Source organism: Euprymna scolopes, chromosome 1 (genome assembly GCF_053919585.1).
Source record: "Euprymna scolopes isolate OS-2025 chromosome 1, ASM5391958v1, whole genome shotgun sequence".
Taxonomy (NCBI): Eukaryota; Metazoa; Mollusca; class Cephalopoda; order Sepiida; family Sepiolidae; genus Euprymna; species Euprymna scolopes.
Genome location: NC_136482.1, coordinates 22,411,672 through 22,426,148, shown reverse-complemented (window position 1 = coordinate 22,426,148; position 14,477 = coordinate 22,411,672). Strand labels below are relative to the sequence as shown.

Sequence of the window (14,477 nt, the reverse complement as noted above, 5' to 3'; positions counted from 1 at the left end):
TCTAGTATATATATATATATATATATATATATATATATATATATATATATATATATATATATATATAGTTAGTTAGTTAATTAGTTTACATTCCCAAACCAGAAAATGTATTTAATCCAAACTCATGCTATTTTATTCATATTTTTTTATGAAGTACGTCTTACATGTGTTCCGTTTAATGTACAACTCATCAGAGACAAATGTATATTCCCCAGAAAAGATTTGAAAACGTTTTTTCCTTGTAATGGAAAAGAATTTGTTAAGAAAAAAAAATGTTGATTAAAGAAAATAGAGATATTTAAAGTTCACATAAAAATAAAAAATACAAACACTTATTTATTGCAGTGTTTATAGACATCCACCAAGAAAAAAAAAAAAAAAACAAAAAAAAAAAAACAAATACCAACGAAAAAAAAACCCCAATGAATTTATAGCACATTAGAGGAATTTATCTTATGTCGCCATAAAATCAGAAAAAAAACATTGTTATCGTCAGTTTCGAATCCAAACAATGGAGACAAATATCTTGTCGTCTACGTCGGACTCTCTCTCTCTCTCTCTCTCTCTCTCTCGCTCTAGCTTCAGTCTCTGTTTATATCTATCTCCTGTAAGAAATATAAACAGATGCTAAAGAGAGTCCAACATAGGCAACCAGATACAGGTGTTTGAATTTGAAACTGACGGTACCAATATTTTCCTGATCTTCTATAACAAAAATATAGATTAATTAATATTACGCTCTTATGTTTTAAATTTTCTTCATAATCGAGCACTCTAGGGTTCTCTCAAACTAACCTCACACACACATACGCTCCCGCATACATACACTCCCACGCATATATATATATATATATATATATATATATATATATATATATATATATATATATATTCATATTCAAGCACGTCTGATTGAACAAGACAGAGTTATTCTTTTTTTCTGATCTTTCTGGATATCTTTTCCATAGTTTCGCCCTAATTTGAGCTCATCAGTCAGACATATACGTATCCGGGATTTGAAACCCGAGCCTCTTGCATGCGAGGCAAACACCCTGCCAACTGGGCAAACGCCCCCCACACAATCGGCTTGGGGTTATTAGCTGGTTGGATGACCACGTTCCTTGTCTAGATGAAGTAGGTTCATTCCACAGTCTGGTTGCGCCGTGGTTTGTTTGATCTATGTTGGTTAACAGAATTTCAAATGAGGGCGAAACTCTAGTCTTGTACTTCCAGTTCGTTGGCTGTCATGGCTCTTGTGGCTGTGGAAATAATTATATATATATATATATATATATATATATATATATATGAGCAAATAGTTAATAAAATATGTTAAAAAACACTTTGAAATGAGTTAAAAACATATTTAATCTGAAAAGGAAACACTAGATAAATGGATAGTCCTTAATCCACGGAGTTTCGAAGAAATACTTTCCTTCTCATCAGAGGGTAGGAATTAGCAAAATGCGGGATCGGATTTTGCATCCAGAAGTATTTGATGAAACAACAAGTAAGTCAAAGATCTTACTTGAAAACAAAAAAAGTGAAGCAGAGGGAATATAGTGAAGAAAAAAGGTGATTACACATGAATGGATAGTCTGGTGGAAAATAAAAAATCCAGTGATGGTAAAATCCAAATGTAAATCTTCAAGAAAGTTAAAAGAATTTCCATTTGTACAAGTAAAATTCCAGGAAATCCCATATTTGGAAGAAGATGGTCGATAATAATCCAAAGGCAGAAATCCATGGAATAATTCACCAAAATGTGTACAAGGAATAAAGAAAAGATTCCAAAAGATATGCTTTTCACTCTACTTCCGAGACAAAAATATATATAAGACCGATCAGGGAAGAGAGAGAGGGGGAAAAAATAAATAAAAAATAAAAAATGATAAAGTTAAATATAAAATATAAAATAAAGGGAAACAAAAGTCAAAATGACCCAGACAGGAAATGTTAAAGGCGCGAAAAAAATATATAGGGCAAAATAATATAGGTCAACTGAAATGTACAGGTCATCAATTAAAAATGTCAGCAAGAGTTGTTAGACGAAACTAAATGGATAATAAATAAATAAATAAATAAATAAATAAATTAATTAATTAATAAATAAAAAAAAATAAAAAAACAAAAAAACAAAACAAAAATAAAAATAAATACATATATATATACATACATACACACACATACACACATATATATATACACATATATACCCCCCACACACATATATATATGTTGTCGCAACAACATTATAAACATTTAGCAATAGAATCATTACTGTACACATTGAGACGTATCAATGTACCATATTGCTAAATCATTCTTTTATAATCCCCCAGGCAACACTGGGACACTGATCCTTCTAGTTATAAGGATCAGTGTAACATCTTACCAATTCGGTTATCTCCATTTTATATAAAATGGAGATAACCGAATTGGTAAGATGTTACATCTTAGTAGTTTCTTTTTAAGATAAAGTTCTTATCTGCCATTTACCTGTATTTCTAATCAATTGCATTACTTAGATATCGATATTTTCATTTTGATTAGCGATATTTCAGATAAGGAGAAAAAGAAGTCTTACTTTATATGCACCAATTTTTGATGGAATTTTTTTGTCAAACGTTTTTTGATTGGCTAATCTACAGCATTTGTTATAATTTTCACCAACTGCCGTGTTTGTTCTTTGTTCTAAAACGGAAAATGCGTTGAAATTACTGTTGACAACATTTATTAATATTTTTATTTATAAATTTCTTTAATCAAATTTACAAATAATTTTCGATAAATTTTAAAGAACTTAATCATCGGCTTCTAGTAAAGAACGCCATCTTTTCTAAATGTCATCTTTTCTCACTTACAAACTCATTCATATTTCAATTAGCTAAATTATGCGAAATCCATGTCTTTACTGTAACCATATTACCAGTTAATTTTTTCTCAATCAGAGTTAGAGTAAAATAAGTCGAAGGTTACATCGGCTAAAACGTTGTACGTATAACAACCGAGATAAGAATAGTACTTTAAATGATATAAATAATTCAAATTATATTATAGTCCGACTTTTTTTTAATTAATAATTTTTTTCGAAACCAATTTTTAATAAAAATAAGTGTTTTGTGAAGATCTGTTGCGGCGGGATTTTGGTCTTGTGCAGTTCTAGGAGGTCCACCCTCCCAGGCTTTCCCTTCCTCCCTCGAGAAGTTATTTTATCGCTAATCGCCTGAGGAGCCCTTCTCGGGGAACGCCGACGGTGCTTCCCAGGCACATTTTGCAGGTCAGAGTGCACCTCTTCGGATAATTCGGTGTCAAAGGTTTTGCAGTGGGAGAAAACTAAATATAATTATATTTAGTCATTTAACCAGTAAATCCTAGTCAGTGACCCTTTCTTTCGTTCTTTCACAAACTGCTGGCATTTATAAAAAAGATCACAGTTTAGATTTCTTATCATTCATTTGCACGAACACTCCAAGCGGCGATTCCAGAACATTTGTTGACATTTAAACGCTTGCTCGAGGCGGGAGTTGAAGGTTGCTTCATATATATCATCACAGACTACATTCCGAATTAGTGCAACATATCTTTCGAAAAAACGACTGCCTTAGTTTCCTCCTAAGCATACTCCATACAATGCCACAGGCAGAGAAACCTTATCCTAGACGTATGTCATCTCTCCCAGTGTTTATATATATATATATATATATATATATATATACGGAGAGAGAGAGAGAGAGAGAGAGAGAGAGAGAGAGAGAGAGAGAGAGAGAGAGAGTCATCCACATACAGTACTGTTTTTGCTGCATCACAGCTCATCATAGATAGGTCGAAACCCGATCACCCAAACGACAGTCAAGGCTTCTAACCACTACGCTATTCGACTGCTGCTGTGCGGCTAGTGAATTAACAATGATTTGAGATCGTCTAAATGCCTAAGCTCGATTTGTTTACACAAAGAGCATCGCTTAATACGTTAATGACAGTTTGTATATCACTTCCCAATATGCTCAACCCTAGATAGAGCAATTAGATATATTAAGTAATGAATTAATAAAAATTATATATGACTTTATCATCAGAACAATAATAAAAAGTAAAAGAGAAAAAGAAGAAAACGAAGAAAACAAACCTTTTTAGGCCATGGCATCTCGTCAGAAGCGGGAAAAAGCCAGAATTATACTAAATGTAAATATAGATATAAACTGTGTTAATAACATTTTTATTGGAAATGAGAATGAATAAGAAATGAAGAAATAAGTAGCTATAAAATATAAAATATAAAATATAAAATATAACTATAAAGTATAAGGTAGCGATTTTTGAAAAATCAAAAATGATGAAAAATATAAAAGTTATAAATAATATGACTAGAAGGAAGGAGATAAGTATACGAGAAGAGGAAGGGGAGATATAAGAATAAAAAAACAGAAGGTCATTATATAGGTAAGTAGTTGTAAAAAAATAATAAAAAATATCAAGTAATGGGATCATTAAAAACGAAAAAGACTACATTGCCATTTATAAAACTCAAGAGTATATGCAATATAATGATACTAGCGGGGGTACCCGGCGTTGCCCGAGTGTTTGTTTCCGGGGACGGGGGGGAGTTTAAAAAAAATGTTATGGTAGGTAAGTAGGAAGGATCAAACCCGGAGTCATGAGTAAAAGTAGGAAAATAAAGTGTGAAAAAAATAAAACAAAAAAACATCTGCAACGTTAACAGTTCGGCCACCAAGAAAAGTCCATTCCAGTTGTTTAGGAAAAAGAAAAAAAAAAAAAAACGACTACGGTAGGTCGGCGCGAACGTGAAAATATAATGTGAATTGTCCAGCACGCTAACCACTACGCCACAGAGCACTGCAGCTTAGTTTAGTGATTTTAAATAACTTTACATGAAAGAACTACGAAGCCAAACCGGTGTTCTCTTCTCAACTGTTCCTTGTGAACGATCCCCAAACGGTGTTAAGTGGTGGCAGGGGGAGGAGGAATTTTTTAGAGAGAAAATATTTTACCACTTCCATTGATCTTAACCGATTTTGGCCGTGACTTCTCAGCAGAAAAAATATAGAAATCTGAGATTATCGAGGAATTTGAGAAATAATAAGCCTATAACACACCTCAGATATTGTTCTGCCGTTTGTGCATATTATATTTGCATGAAATATCTTGATTTTTAATCCTATTAATGTCAAAATCAGACGGGAAAAAATGAGTTCATTTTATTTATATAGAAAGATAGAAGATAGAATAGAAAAAGAGAAGAAGAAGAAGATAGAAGAAGATAATATATATATATATATATATATATATATATATATATATATATATATATATAGACAGAGAGAGATATAATGATATTAAATGCATTCTTGGGTTTTATAAAAGGCAATGTAGTCATTATATTGCGTGTATTCTTGAGTTTTATAAACGACTATCCTGATGCAATTGTGTCCGAGATGGGTATATTTGCTGACGCTACCATAGTACCCCTACAAATTATGTCCCAGATAGTAGCCCCCTATATCAAAGTTGCAATGTGCCTAGTTTGGGGTGAAAATGCAATAATAAAAAAAGAATGTTGATAGTGATTGTATCTCGTCGAGTGTGTTTTGTGAAAGTCTATCTATAGATTGGAGCTCAGACGAGCTTAGGCGTGCACTTGTCATACAAATAACGATAGAGCAGCGACATACTCGCAACGTCTCTTCTAGGAGAAAAAATGTTGAAGAGAAGAGAAAAGAGCATTATCTACATGGTTTCGAAGCCGGTTTTGAACTCTATCAAGACAAGATAGGGCGCACCGAGCAGCTCCCGCTCAAATGTGGCAACAGTACTCTATTTTAGGACGTACTTGGCTCGTATACAGACAAGAGGATTACATTCGCAGTGATATTCATATTGGAGTGGTAGAATGATTCAACTATTTTGGCAACAGATTTTATGTATGTGTTCAGTTTCAGCTGAGGAGTGAAGGTCAGTCCCAGAAGCTTGTAAATATATAAGGCTTTCCCAAGACGAGAACCGGTCATTGCAATTAGAGCGCGGTGGGGTGTCAGAGCGATTATAATGAAAAGAGAGCTTTGGTTTAAAATGCATTAAAATTAATCAGCCATTGTCCCCCATTGCACTACGTGCCTCAGAAGGGCGAAAATCAGAAAAGTCTTGGTTATTGTTGGCCTTTGAAGTGTTGCCATGTCGTCTTCATAAATGTCTACGAATGATCTAAGAATGTGATTTGGGGGATCATTGATGAAGATCAGGAAGAGAGTTGGACCCAGGGTGGAATTATGAGGGATCCCAGAGTTGAAACTAGGAGCTTCTGATTTCTGCCCATCGATGACTACTCTTATAAGTCTATTGGAATGAAAGGATTTAATAATTGAAAGGACATCTCCAGCTATTCCGTAGTTGGCTATTTTGTGAATAGACCTTTATGCCAGACACTTTGATATGTCAAGAGCTATTGCTTTTGAAACGAAGCCATCATCGGGAGATTCACTAATCATATGGGATATTACCGCTAGCATATCAGCTGTAACTCTAACATAACAGAAACCATATTGCATGTCACTGAGTAAGTTATTTTTTGCTTAGATGGTTGATCATATTATATCTGTGGCAAACTACACCAGATGAGGTTTTGTACAACAAAACTTATGTGCGTATTCAGAAAACTCCAAGAATACGATTTTAGAGTGAAGGAAGCAGAATGTGATATTTTTCTGTCAGACATAAAATACTTGATGATCAAAATTAATTAAAAAGATTAACGACCGGGTCCTGAAAGGGCTAGGGCTATCAAAAACATGCCGGCCCTAGACAACGCCCAAACTCTGCAAAGCTTCCTTGTTTTGGCAAATTTCGACAAAATATTTATTAAAAATATGCGTAATTTTAGCCCTCCCCACTCAGTAAACTTCTCACGAAAGATAAACCCGCAGTTAGAAGCCAGAATGACAAGCTGCATTCAGGAAAATAAGACACGTTTGATCTCTTTCTCATTCATTATAATCCCAAGCTTGAGATAATTGTAGCAATTGATGCCTACATTTATGATATCAGAGCTTGCATTCTACACAAGCTATCTGACAGAACAAGAAAAGCCATTGCACATGCTTCGTGATCATTACTACATGCGGAAAAGCAATACTTGAAGATCGAGAAGGAGACATTGAACATAATTATTGTTGTGAGACCTTCACGGCAGACGGTTTCCATTATAGACGGATCACAAACCCCCTTTTTCGATATTCGGTTAAAAATGCTTACCTGTATACCATGAATAGACCTTACCGTTGTGGTATTACAGTATTATTAAACTACAATTCCCAAATTGAGAACATGTCTTCTAAAAACACCTGCCATGCCGACCAATTATCTCGACTTGTTCCGAAGAACTCCAAAGTATTTTTCGCAACAGTAAGAACTAACTGCGAAATAAAAAATATAATCGCATATACTATAAGAGAACTTCCAGTCACCCTTGTAGACATAAAAAGGGAGGATGACTTTATCCACACTACAACGAATAAAATCTATAATAAAGATCATAATATGCCGGATGTTGTTTCACTTTGCAACGACGTCCTTTTATATAACGACAGAGTGGTGACACCGAACAGTTGCAGAAAAATCCTGCGGGATTTTCATATAGGATATTCAAAGAAAATCCACACTGTGGCCAAAATCAGACCAACCATGGCAAAGGATTCACGTCGACTTCGCAGGTCCTTTAAATGATAAATGCTATCAAATTTAAACAAATTGCGCGATAGGATTCCTACACGGACTTTGGCGTGGTTGATTTTGTAGTTACTGATAATGGGACGCAGTTTATGTCTAGTGAATTCAAGTAAATCTGCGATACTTATCAAGTGAATCTTATCACGACCTCACAGTACCATCGAAGGTCAAGTGGTCAGGCTGAGAGGTTTGAGGACATATTGAAGAGGCCTCTGAGAAAGGCACAAGGCATGGAAACAGATAGGGCGATACAGCAGTTTTTGCAAGTGTACAGAATAACGGCTTACCCAAATACACTAACGGGACGCTCGTCTGCAGAAACTATGGTGGTTATGAAAATAAGATCGGTGTTCGATAAACTCATTCCAATACAAGCAAGATTTAAAAAAAATAGGTATCCTTCTAAAAAAAAGTTACGGCTGTGTCGAAAAAGTATTATTCAAAAGTTATACAAGAATAGCATAAAGTTTGGGAAGGTGGCCACAGTGAGAAAAAGAGTTAGTTTACATCATCCAAGGCTAAAAACATCAATCAATTGAGAAAATGTCGAGTTTATGACTCGAACATTTACAAAATTGCGAAGAGCCAAATGATAATATATTCGAGAATTTTTATCTCGACGCACCCAAAGCTTTTGTGAAGGTTAGAAGTTCAAACAAGAAAAGAAAGTTTACGGATCCCTTGAGGCGTGATCCTAAAAGGAAAAATATTAAACAACTTTTTTTCTTTCTTCCAGAAAAAAGACCCCTCTTAGAATGGAGTGTTATGGGACCGTTACCTACCCATTCATGGACTCTTCCAAATACTATATTAATCGAGAGCCAAGTACTCTCGCGGGAATAAGATTCAACTGATAAGTAAACTTTGCTCATGTCACCTCTTTTTTCTGTAACTTTGTTCTTTTTCAATATCTTTAAAACTTGTTCCGAGTTTTCTTTTCGTGGTCTCAATTCCGGGCCCACGTCGATATATTTAAAACCTAAAAGAATAAAAGAAAATCTGATAAAAATACCAATTAAACCGAATAAGAAAAAAAAAGGCCCAAATAATCTTTAAAAACTTCTGAAAATAACATCTGATAAGAAATAAATACCAATCATCCCACATAGGAAAATGCCCAAATAATATCTTTAAAAAACTAAAAAGTATAACATATGACAATAAATACCAATTAACATATATTAAGATATATAGCATTACGATATATAACATTAACATATATAACATTAAGATATAGAACATTAAGATACATAACATAACATATATTAACATATATAACATTAAGATATATAACATAACATATGTTAACATATATAACAGTAACATATATAACATAACATATATTAACATATATAACATAACAAATTTTAACATATGGCAATAAATAAATACCAATTAACATATATAGAAAAAATAATGATCCACATAACATGTTTAAAAACTCAATAGCAGCAAAAAATGCAAATCATCTAAAAAATCCAAACGTAATCTCTCTTACATTAGGAATAGCCAAACTCTAAAAACACCGTCACAAAAAAAAAAAAAAGAAACAACGTAAAAACTGTGTAATTCTAAAAATCTGTTTGACCTGATATGACTTTATAATGGCGAAAGATCTTAAAAACATAACAAAGTTCGCCTTCATATTAACCCATAATATGACCTCGCTGAAATTCAGAAATTTCTAACGCCCATTTTTTCCATGGCATAATACAATAATTACATATGGAAACTGAAATAGAATACCTAAGTGTAGATAACTGCTGAAATAAGTAATATTCATTTTAGTTATAATTTAAGAACGAAAATACACTTTGTAGTCGTATGCAATTACTTTTGGAACACGATCACATATACATGCACACGTGCACACACACATATATATGTATGTATGCATATATGTATGTATGTATAAAGGCCAACAGACTGAATGACACAAACTATTACATAATATACACAACGATTGCATAATATAATTATAAATATCTTGGGTTTGTATGCAGTTGACATTTATGATTTGTTTGTCTGCGATAATGAAGCCAGCAGTAAATTGTGTTTCTCCTTTCGTTGTCATTTCGTCGGTTAATCTTTCAAGTCTTCCTGAAGCATTCAATGTGTTTTGCAACTATCAGGTTACTATTTATGCAAGTTAAGTCGTCTATATGAGTTAATAATAGCAAAACGAAAACGACATAAATAAATGAGCGAGAGAGGCGACGCAATCACTAATTTAAACAGAGGACGTTTTAGGTTGCGGTGACTTCTTTTCTGCAGATCGGTGTTAGATTCTCCCTGGAACTGTTTGTGACATACGTCCTCGTATTTACATGAGAAACTCTGTCCGTTCGAATATATGTTTGTCTGTCACGCTTAAGTTTAATAATTCTGATTTAATTTGGTTGTTTTGTTTCACGACATGTACATCACCTTCGGGTTATTTAATGCCGAATCCAGTAATTTAGGAAACAAGATGTACATTACAATCACTAAACAGATTTAATGGACGCTTGTTATTTTAGAGTCGTTCAAACATTTCTTTGAAAGACTCAGACACACGCTTGCCTCGGACCTTGTAAAAGTAAACAACAAAATTATAAATGTAATACAAATGACAAATAAAAAAAATAAACACAATAAACAGCGGTTGTCAACGTAACGAATATCTTTATTTAGAGAAAAAAATATGTTTTTTTGCGAGTACCGTTAGTATGAAATATGTGTGAAAATTTTCTCTGACGCTTTTTTTAAATTACATTTTCACTCCAAACAAGGCACATTGCCACTTTGATGTTGGGGGCTACTATCAGGGACATAAGCTACAGGGGTACTATGTGGAGAGTTGGGCAGCAAGATGTCGGTTCACGTTACACTTGAACTTCTGCATGTCAGTACAGTATGGGAAGCAGGAACCCGGAAGGAAATTCCAAAGTCTAGCGGTTCTGGGGAAGAAACTACTGGAGTAGAAGACTCTCTTAGATCTAGGGATCTCTACTGTGAAGGGGTGGGAATTAGCTTCTTGTCGGGTAGTCGGGGGTATTTACGTCGAGGGGGTACAAGTGCTTGCAGTTCGTCGGAGCATTCGCCGTTAAAGTACTTGTAGAACAGGCAGAGGGATGCTATATTTCGTCGATGGGACAGAGGATGAAGCTTAAATGACAGTTCAGGACCTATCAGCTTGTTTCCTATAAGTGAAAGTTTGTAACTGAGACAGTTGTAAATGTGTTATCAACAATAGCTATAACTCATTACGGCTGCTATGTGTTTGGCGGTTAAAAGACGAAAATTTTACCGAAACATAGATTCTGGTTGATAAAAAACCTTACTGATATATTGTTGGGAAATACATGTGTTGCTTTGACGTGGAGGTAGTAACACATCAGTTGGTTGCCGGATGCCATCTTGATTTGTCAATGTTGACGATTACGGCTCTTATTAGTTATTACTTATTTGTCGATGCTCGAAATTTAAATGCGAAATGGAAACATAAAATATGGATTTCTCTACGGAGAATCTGAGCTAGATCAAGGCTGGCGAGAATGACTTCTTCACTGAGACTGACTGCCTCGTGTGCTACCTATGACGTATCTTTTGCTTCTCTTATTTTGTCCTTTTATCAGATTCCATAAGCGATGTGATACGGCATAATCACATTAACACACTTGTTCCCGTCAGATCACCGAGGTTAAGCAATGTTGAGCCTGGTCAGTACTAAAATGGGTGACCATTTGAGAATTCCAGGTGCTGTATGTGCTCTCCGCTTATCTCGACATTGTTTCCAATTCTCTAGCACTTCTCCTTGCTACTGAACTCAAGCTGTGCCGATTCAGGAGAGTAGTAGTTGGGGATTGCACAACCCTTGCTTCATAACTATTAGCGCAGCTACCCGTACATAGAGTATCCATTGTCTTTTTCGATGAGTAATGTATCTAAAAAAATGGGGAATAATCCCAGAAATTTGAAAGTTCCATTTTCATGCATTCCAACCTTGAATATTTTCGTTAATTTCTTTAATTAAATAATCATTTTCAAAAGATATAAAGTCATCTACATGCATTGCCAGAATACTCATCAAGTTCTCGGATAAATCATGCCAAACAAACAGTGCATTGTCATATTCATTTACCATTCCTTTTAGTTTAGTTAATTCCTTGAGAACTGGAAGTGAGTCAGGGGCTTATCTTCTGCAATTGATAAGACATCTGTCCGTCAAGTTGAGGCTGCCATTTTGGAAGATCGGCGCATTACTATTCGCCAAATAGCCCAAGATATTAAGATTAGAACAGGGTCTGTGGATACTATCATTCATGACCATTTGCATATGCATATAGTGTCTGCCAGATGGATTCCCAGGTTGCTCACACCATTCCAGAAGCGAGAACGCGTCGAGTGCTCGAAGATGAATTTGGAGATGTGCCAAGAAGATGAGTCAAAGTTTTTCAAAAGACTTATTACACAGGATGACACCTGGGTCCATCACTATGATCCAGAGACCAAAGGCCAGTCAATGCAGTGGAAGCACTGTGACTCACCACCTCCAAAGGAGGCAAGGGTGCAGCCCTCCGTTGGCAAGGTTATGCTCACAGTCTTCTGGGACCAGGACGGAGTAGGGATGACAGATTTCCTGGCAAAGGGTACCACAATTACAGGAGCCTACTATGCTTCACTTTTGAGGAAATTAAGGGAAGCTATCAAAATCAAGAGGCGGGGCAAGATCAGCAAAGGTACCCTCCTCCTGCAGGACAACGCTCCGGTCCACAACTCGCATGTCGCCAGATCAAAAGCATGGGCGTGTGGTTATGAAATCCTTCCCCATCCACCCTAGTCTCCTGACCTTGCACCCTCTGACTTTCACCTATTCCCAGCCATGAAGTTGTTTTTGAAAGGAAAGCGTTTCCCAGATGATGCAGCCTTGATTTCTGAAGTCACGTCGTGGTTGGAGGATCAAACTGGTGTGTTCTACAAAAACGGTGTCCAGAGCTGCATCAAACAATGGGAGAAATGCATAACTATGGGTATTAGAGAAAGTCTAATAACTGTGCCAAGTTTCGTTGCTCTACTACTATGGGAAGTGGGTCAGGGGCATTACTTATTGAACGCTCCTCGTATTCAACTATTTTCCCTGTACTCAGCCTTGTAGTATTGTCTTTCAGTTCCACCCTGTTACTATTGGAATTTTCATCATGTTGATCTTCAACTTCCTCTTCCAAGACTTCATTTATCTCATTTAAGAAAATTGTATTTTCTTTATTCCAGGGCTTTCCAATGTTCCTGTTCTCCTTCATCATGTGACATGGATGCATCCTGTAGAATGCTACTGCATGTCGGATCAATACACATGGACCCTCTTTACAAAAAGCTTTGGCAGGGCCACGCTATCTTTTATAGTTTTGTCTTCTATGTCCCTTGTCACAAATCGTTCATCCACATAATGTCTAATATTAAATCGTTGGGTTCTCCGGATTTTTGCACTTGATTCAACCTCCAGGAACCTTTTATTTTATCGCAGAATGTAAGACATTTAAATTTATTCTAACCATATCACTGGTTGTTGAAGCGTCTAATGCGTGTAACTGGTCTTTCAGAACTGACGGCGTATTTATGTTGGATCCAAAAACAAGCTCATTTGGACTGTGTTCAGAATGATTCTGAATAGCATTTTTGGCACTATCAGCCCAAACCAAAGCTATTTATGAATCGCATTTCTCATCTTCCAATGTTTTCCCAATTGCTTCAACCAATATTAGATTGTGACGTTCTACAGTGCCATTACTGAATGGACTTTCAGCGATTGATGTGCAGGTTTAAATATTCAGTTTTTCATTCATCTCTTTGTAATTATTGCTATTAAATTCTCCCCCATTATCACTTAAGGAACTCCAAAATATGCTATCTACATTATTATATGTTGCGAATAATTTCTTAATTCATTTTGATTTTAATCAGCCTGGCAGCAGAGTACCTGGTGGATGCGTCAATTAGGTGTCAAATCCATCATTGGTTATGTCTGAATGCACAATGTCATTTAACCAGTTTCTAAGAGCCAATTCAACCACTGGACGAAGATGGGGTCTTCTAAGCCTTAAACAAACTGAACACAAATCACAGATATCTTAAATAAGAGCCAGAATCTCCTTATCATGAAAGGCCCTACTACCTCTCACCAATGATATCAATTTCTTTTTTAATGCATGAGCAAACTGTTTATGTAATTTCTCAGCTCTCATTCTTTTCTCTATTCCAGAGGATTTTTTAAAGCTTCACAATGTAACACAAAGTTTGGTAACTTTTTATTTAGCCTGCAAAAGCATATTTGTCAATGGAAGACTATAAATGTTCAAAAATTGTCTTTTGCAATTTTATATATCTGCCTAAAATCTTACAGCTGCCACCTTTAAAATCTAGTACGATGCCAGCAGTTTTCATTGATTTATGACTTAGTAACAATGGTAAATTATTTTTGACAATGTCAGCCTCTGTGTATGCTCTTTTACGATTCTCATTTAATTTAACTGCTTTAATTGCCTTTACCTCCACTCCATCACCCAAGCAAAATGTCCTGTTGGATTTAAAAGTCTTCACTAACCGCTTACCTAGGTTATTTAATGTACTGAGAAATACATTAAACTAAAGTTCTCCAGTAACAGTTCTAGAACAGGCAGAATCTAACACTGTCATACCCAGTGTTTCTTTTACTAGATTGGGCATTTTTTTTATATCACAATCATTTATCAATG

General features: G+C 35.2%; 1 long non-coding RNA gene and 1 pseudogene across 1 annotated transcript in view; both read left to right on the top strand.

Annotated features, from left to right (window-relative positions):
- Positions 1 to 13,362, top strand: part of LOC145285593 (uncharacterized) — a 32,355-nt gene extending 18,993 nt beyond the window's left edge. Inside the window, exon 2 of the long non-coding RNA XR_013869068.1 lies at positions 12,997 to 13,362. This is a non-coding gene — a long non-coding RNA (uncharacterized LOC145285593). The remainder of the gene's footprint in view (positions 1 to 12,996) is intronic.
- LOC145285196 (5S ribosomal RNA) lies at positions 11,376 to 11,493 on the top strand (annotated as a pseudogene).
- Positions 13,363 to 14,477: the final 1,115 nt, after the last annotated feature.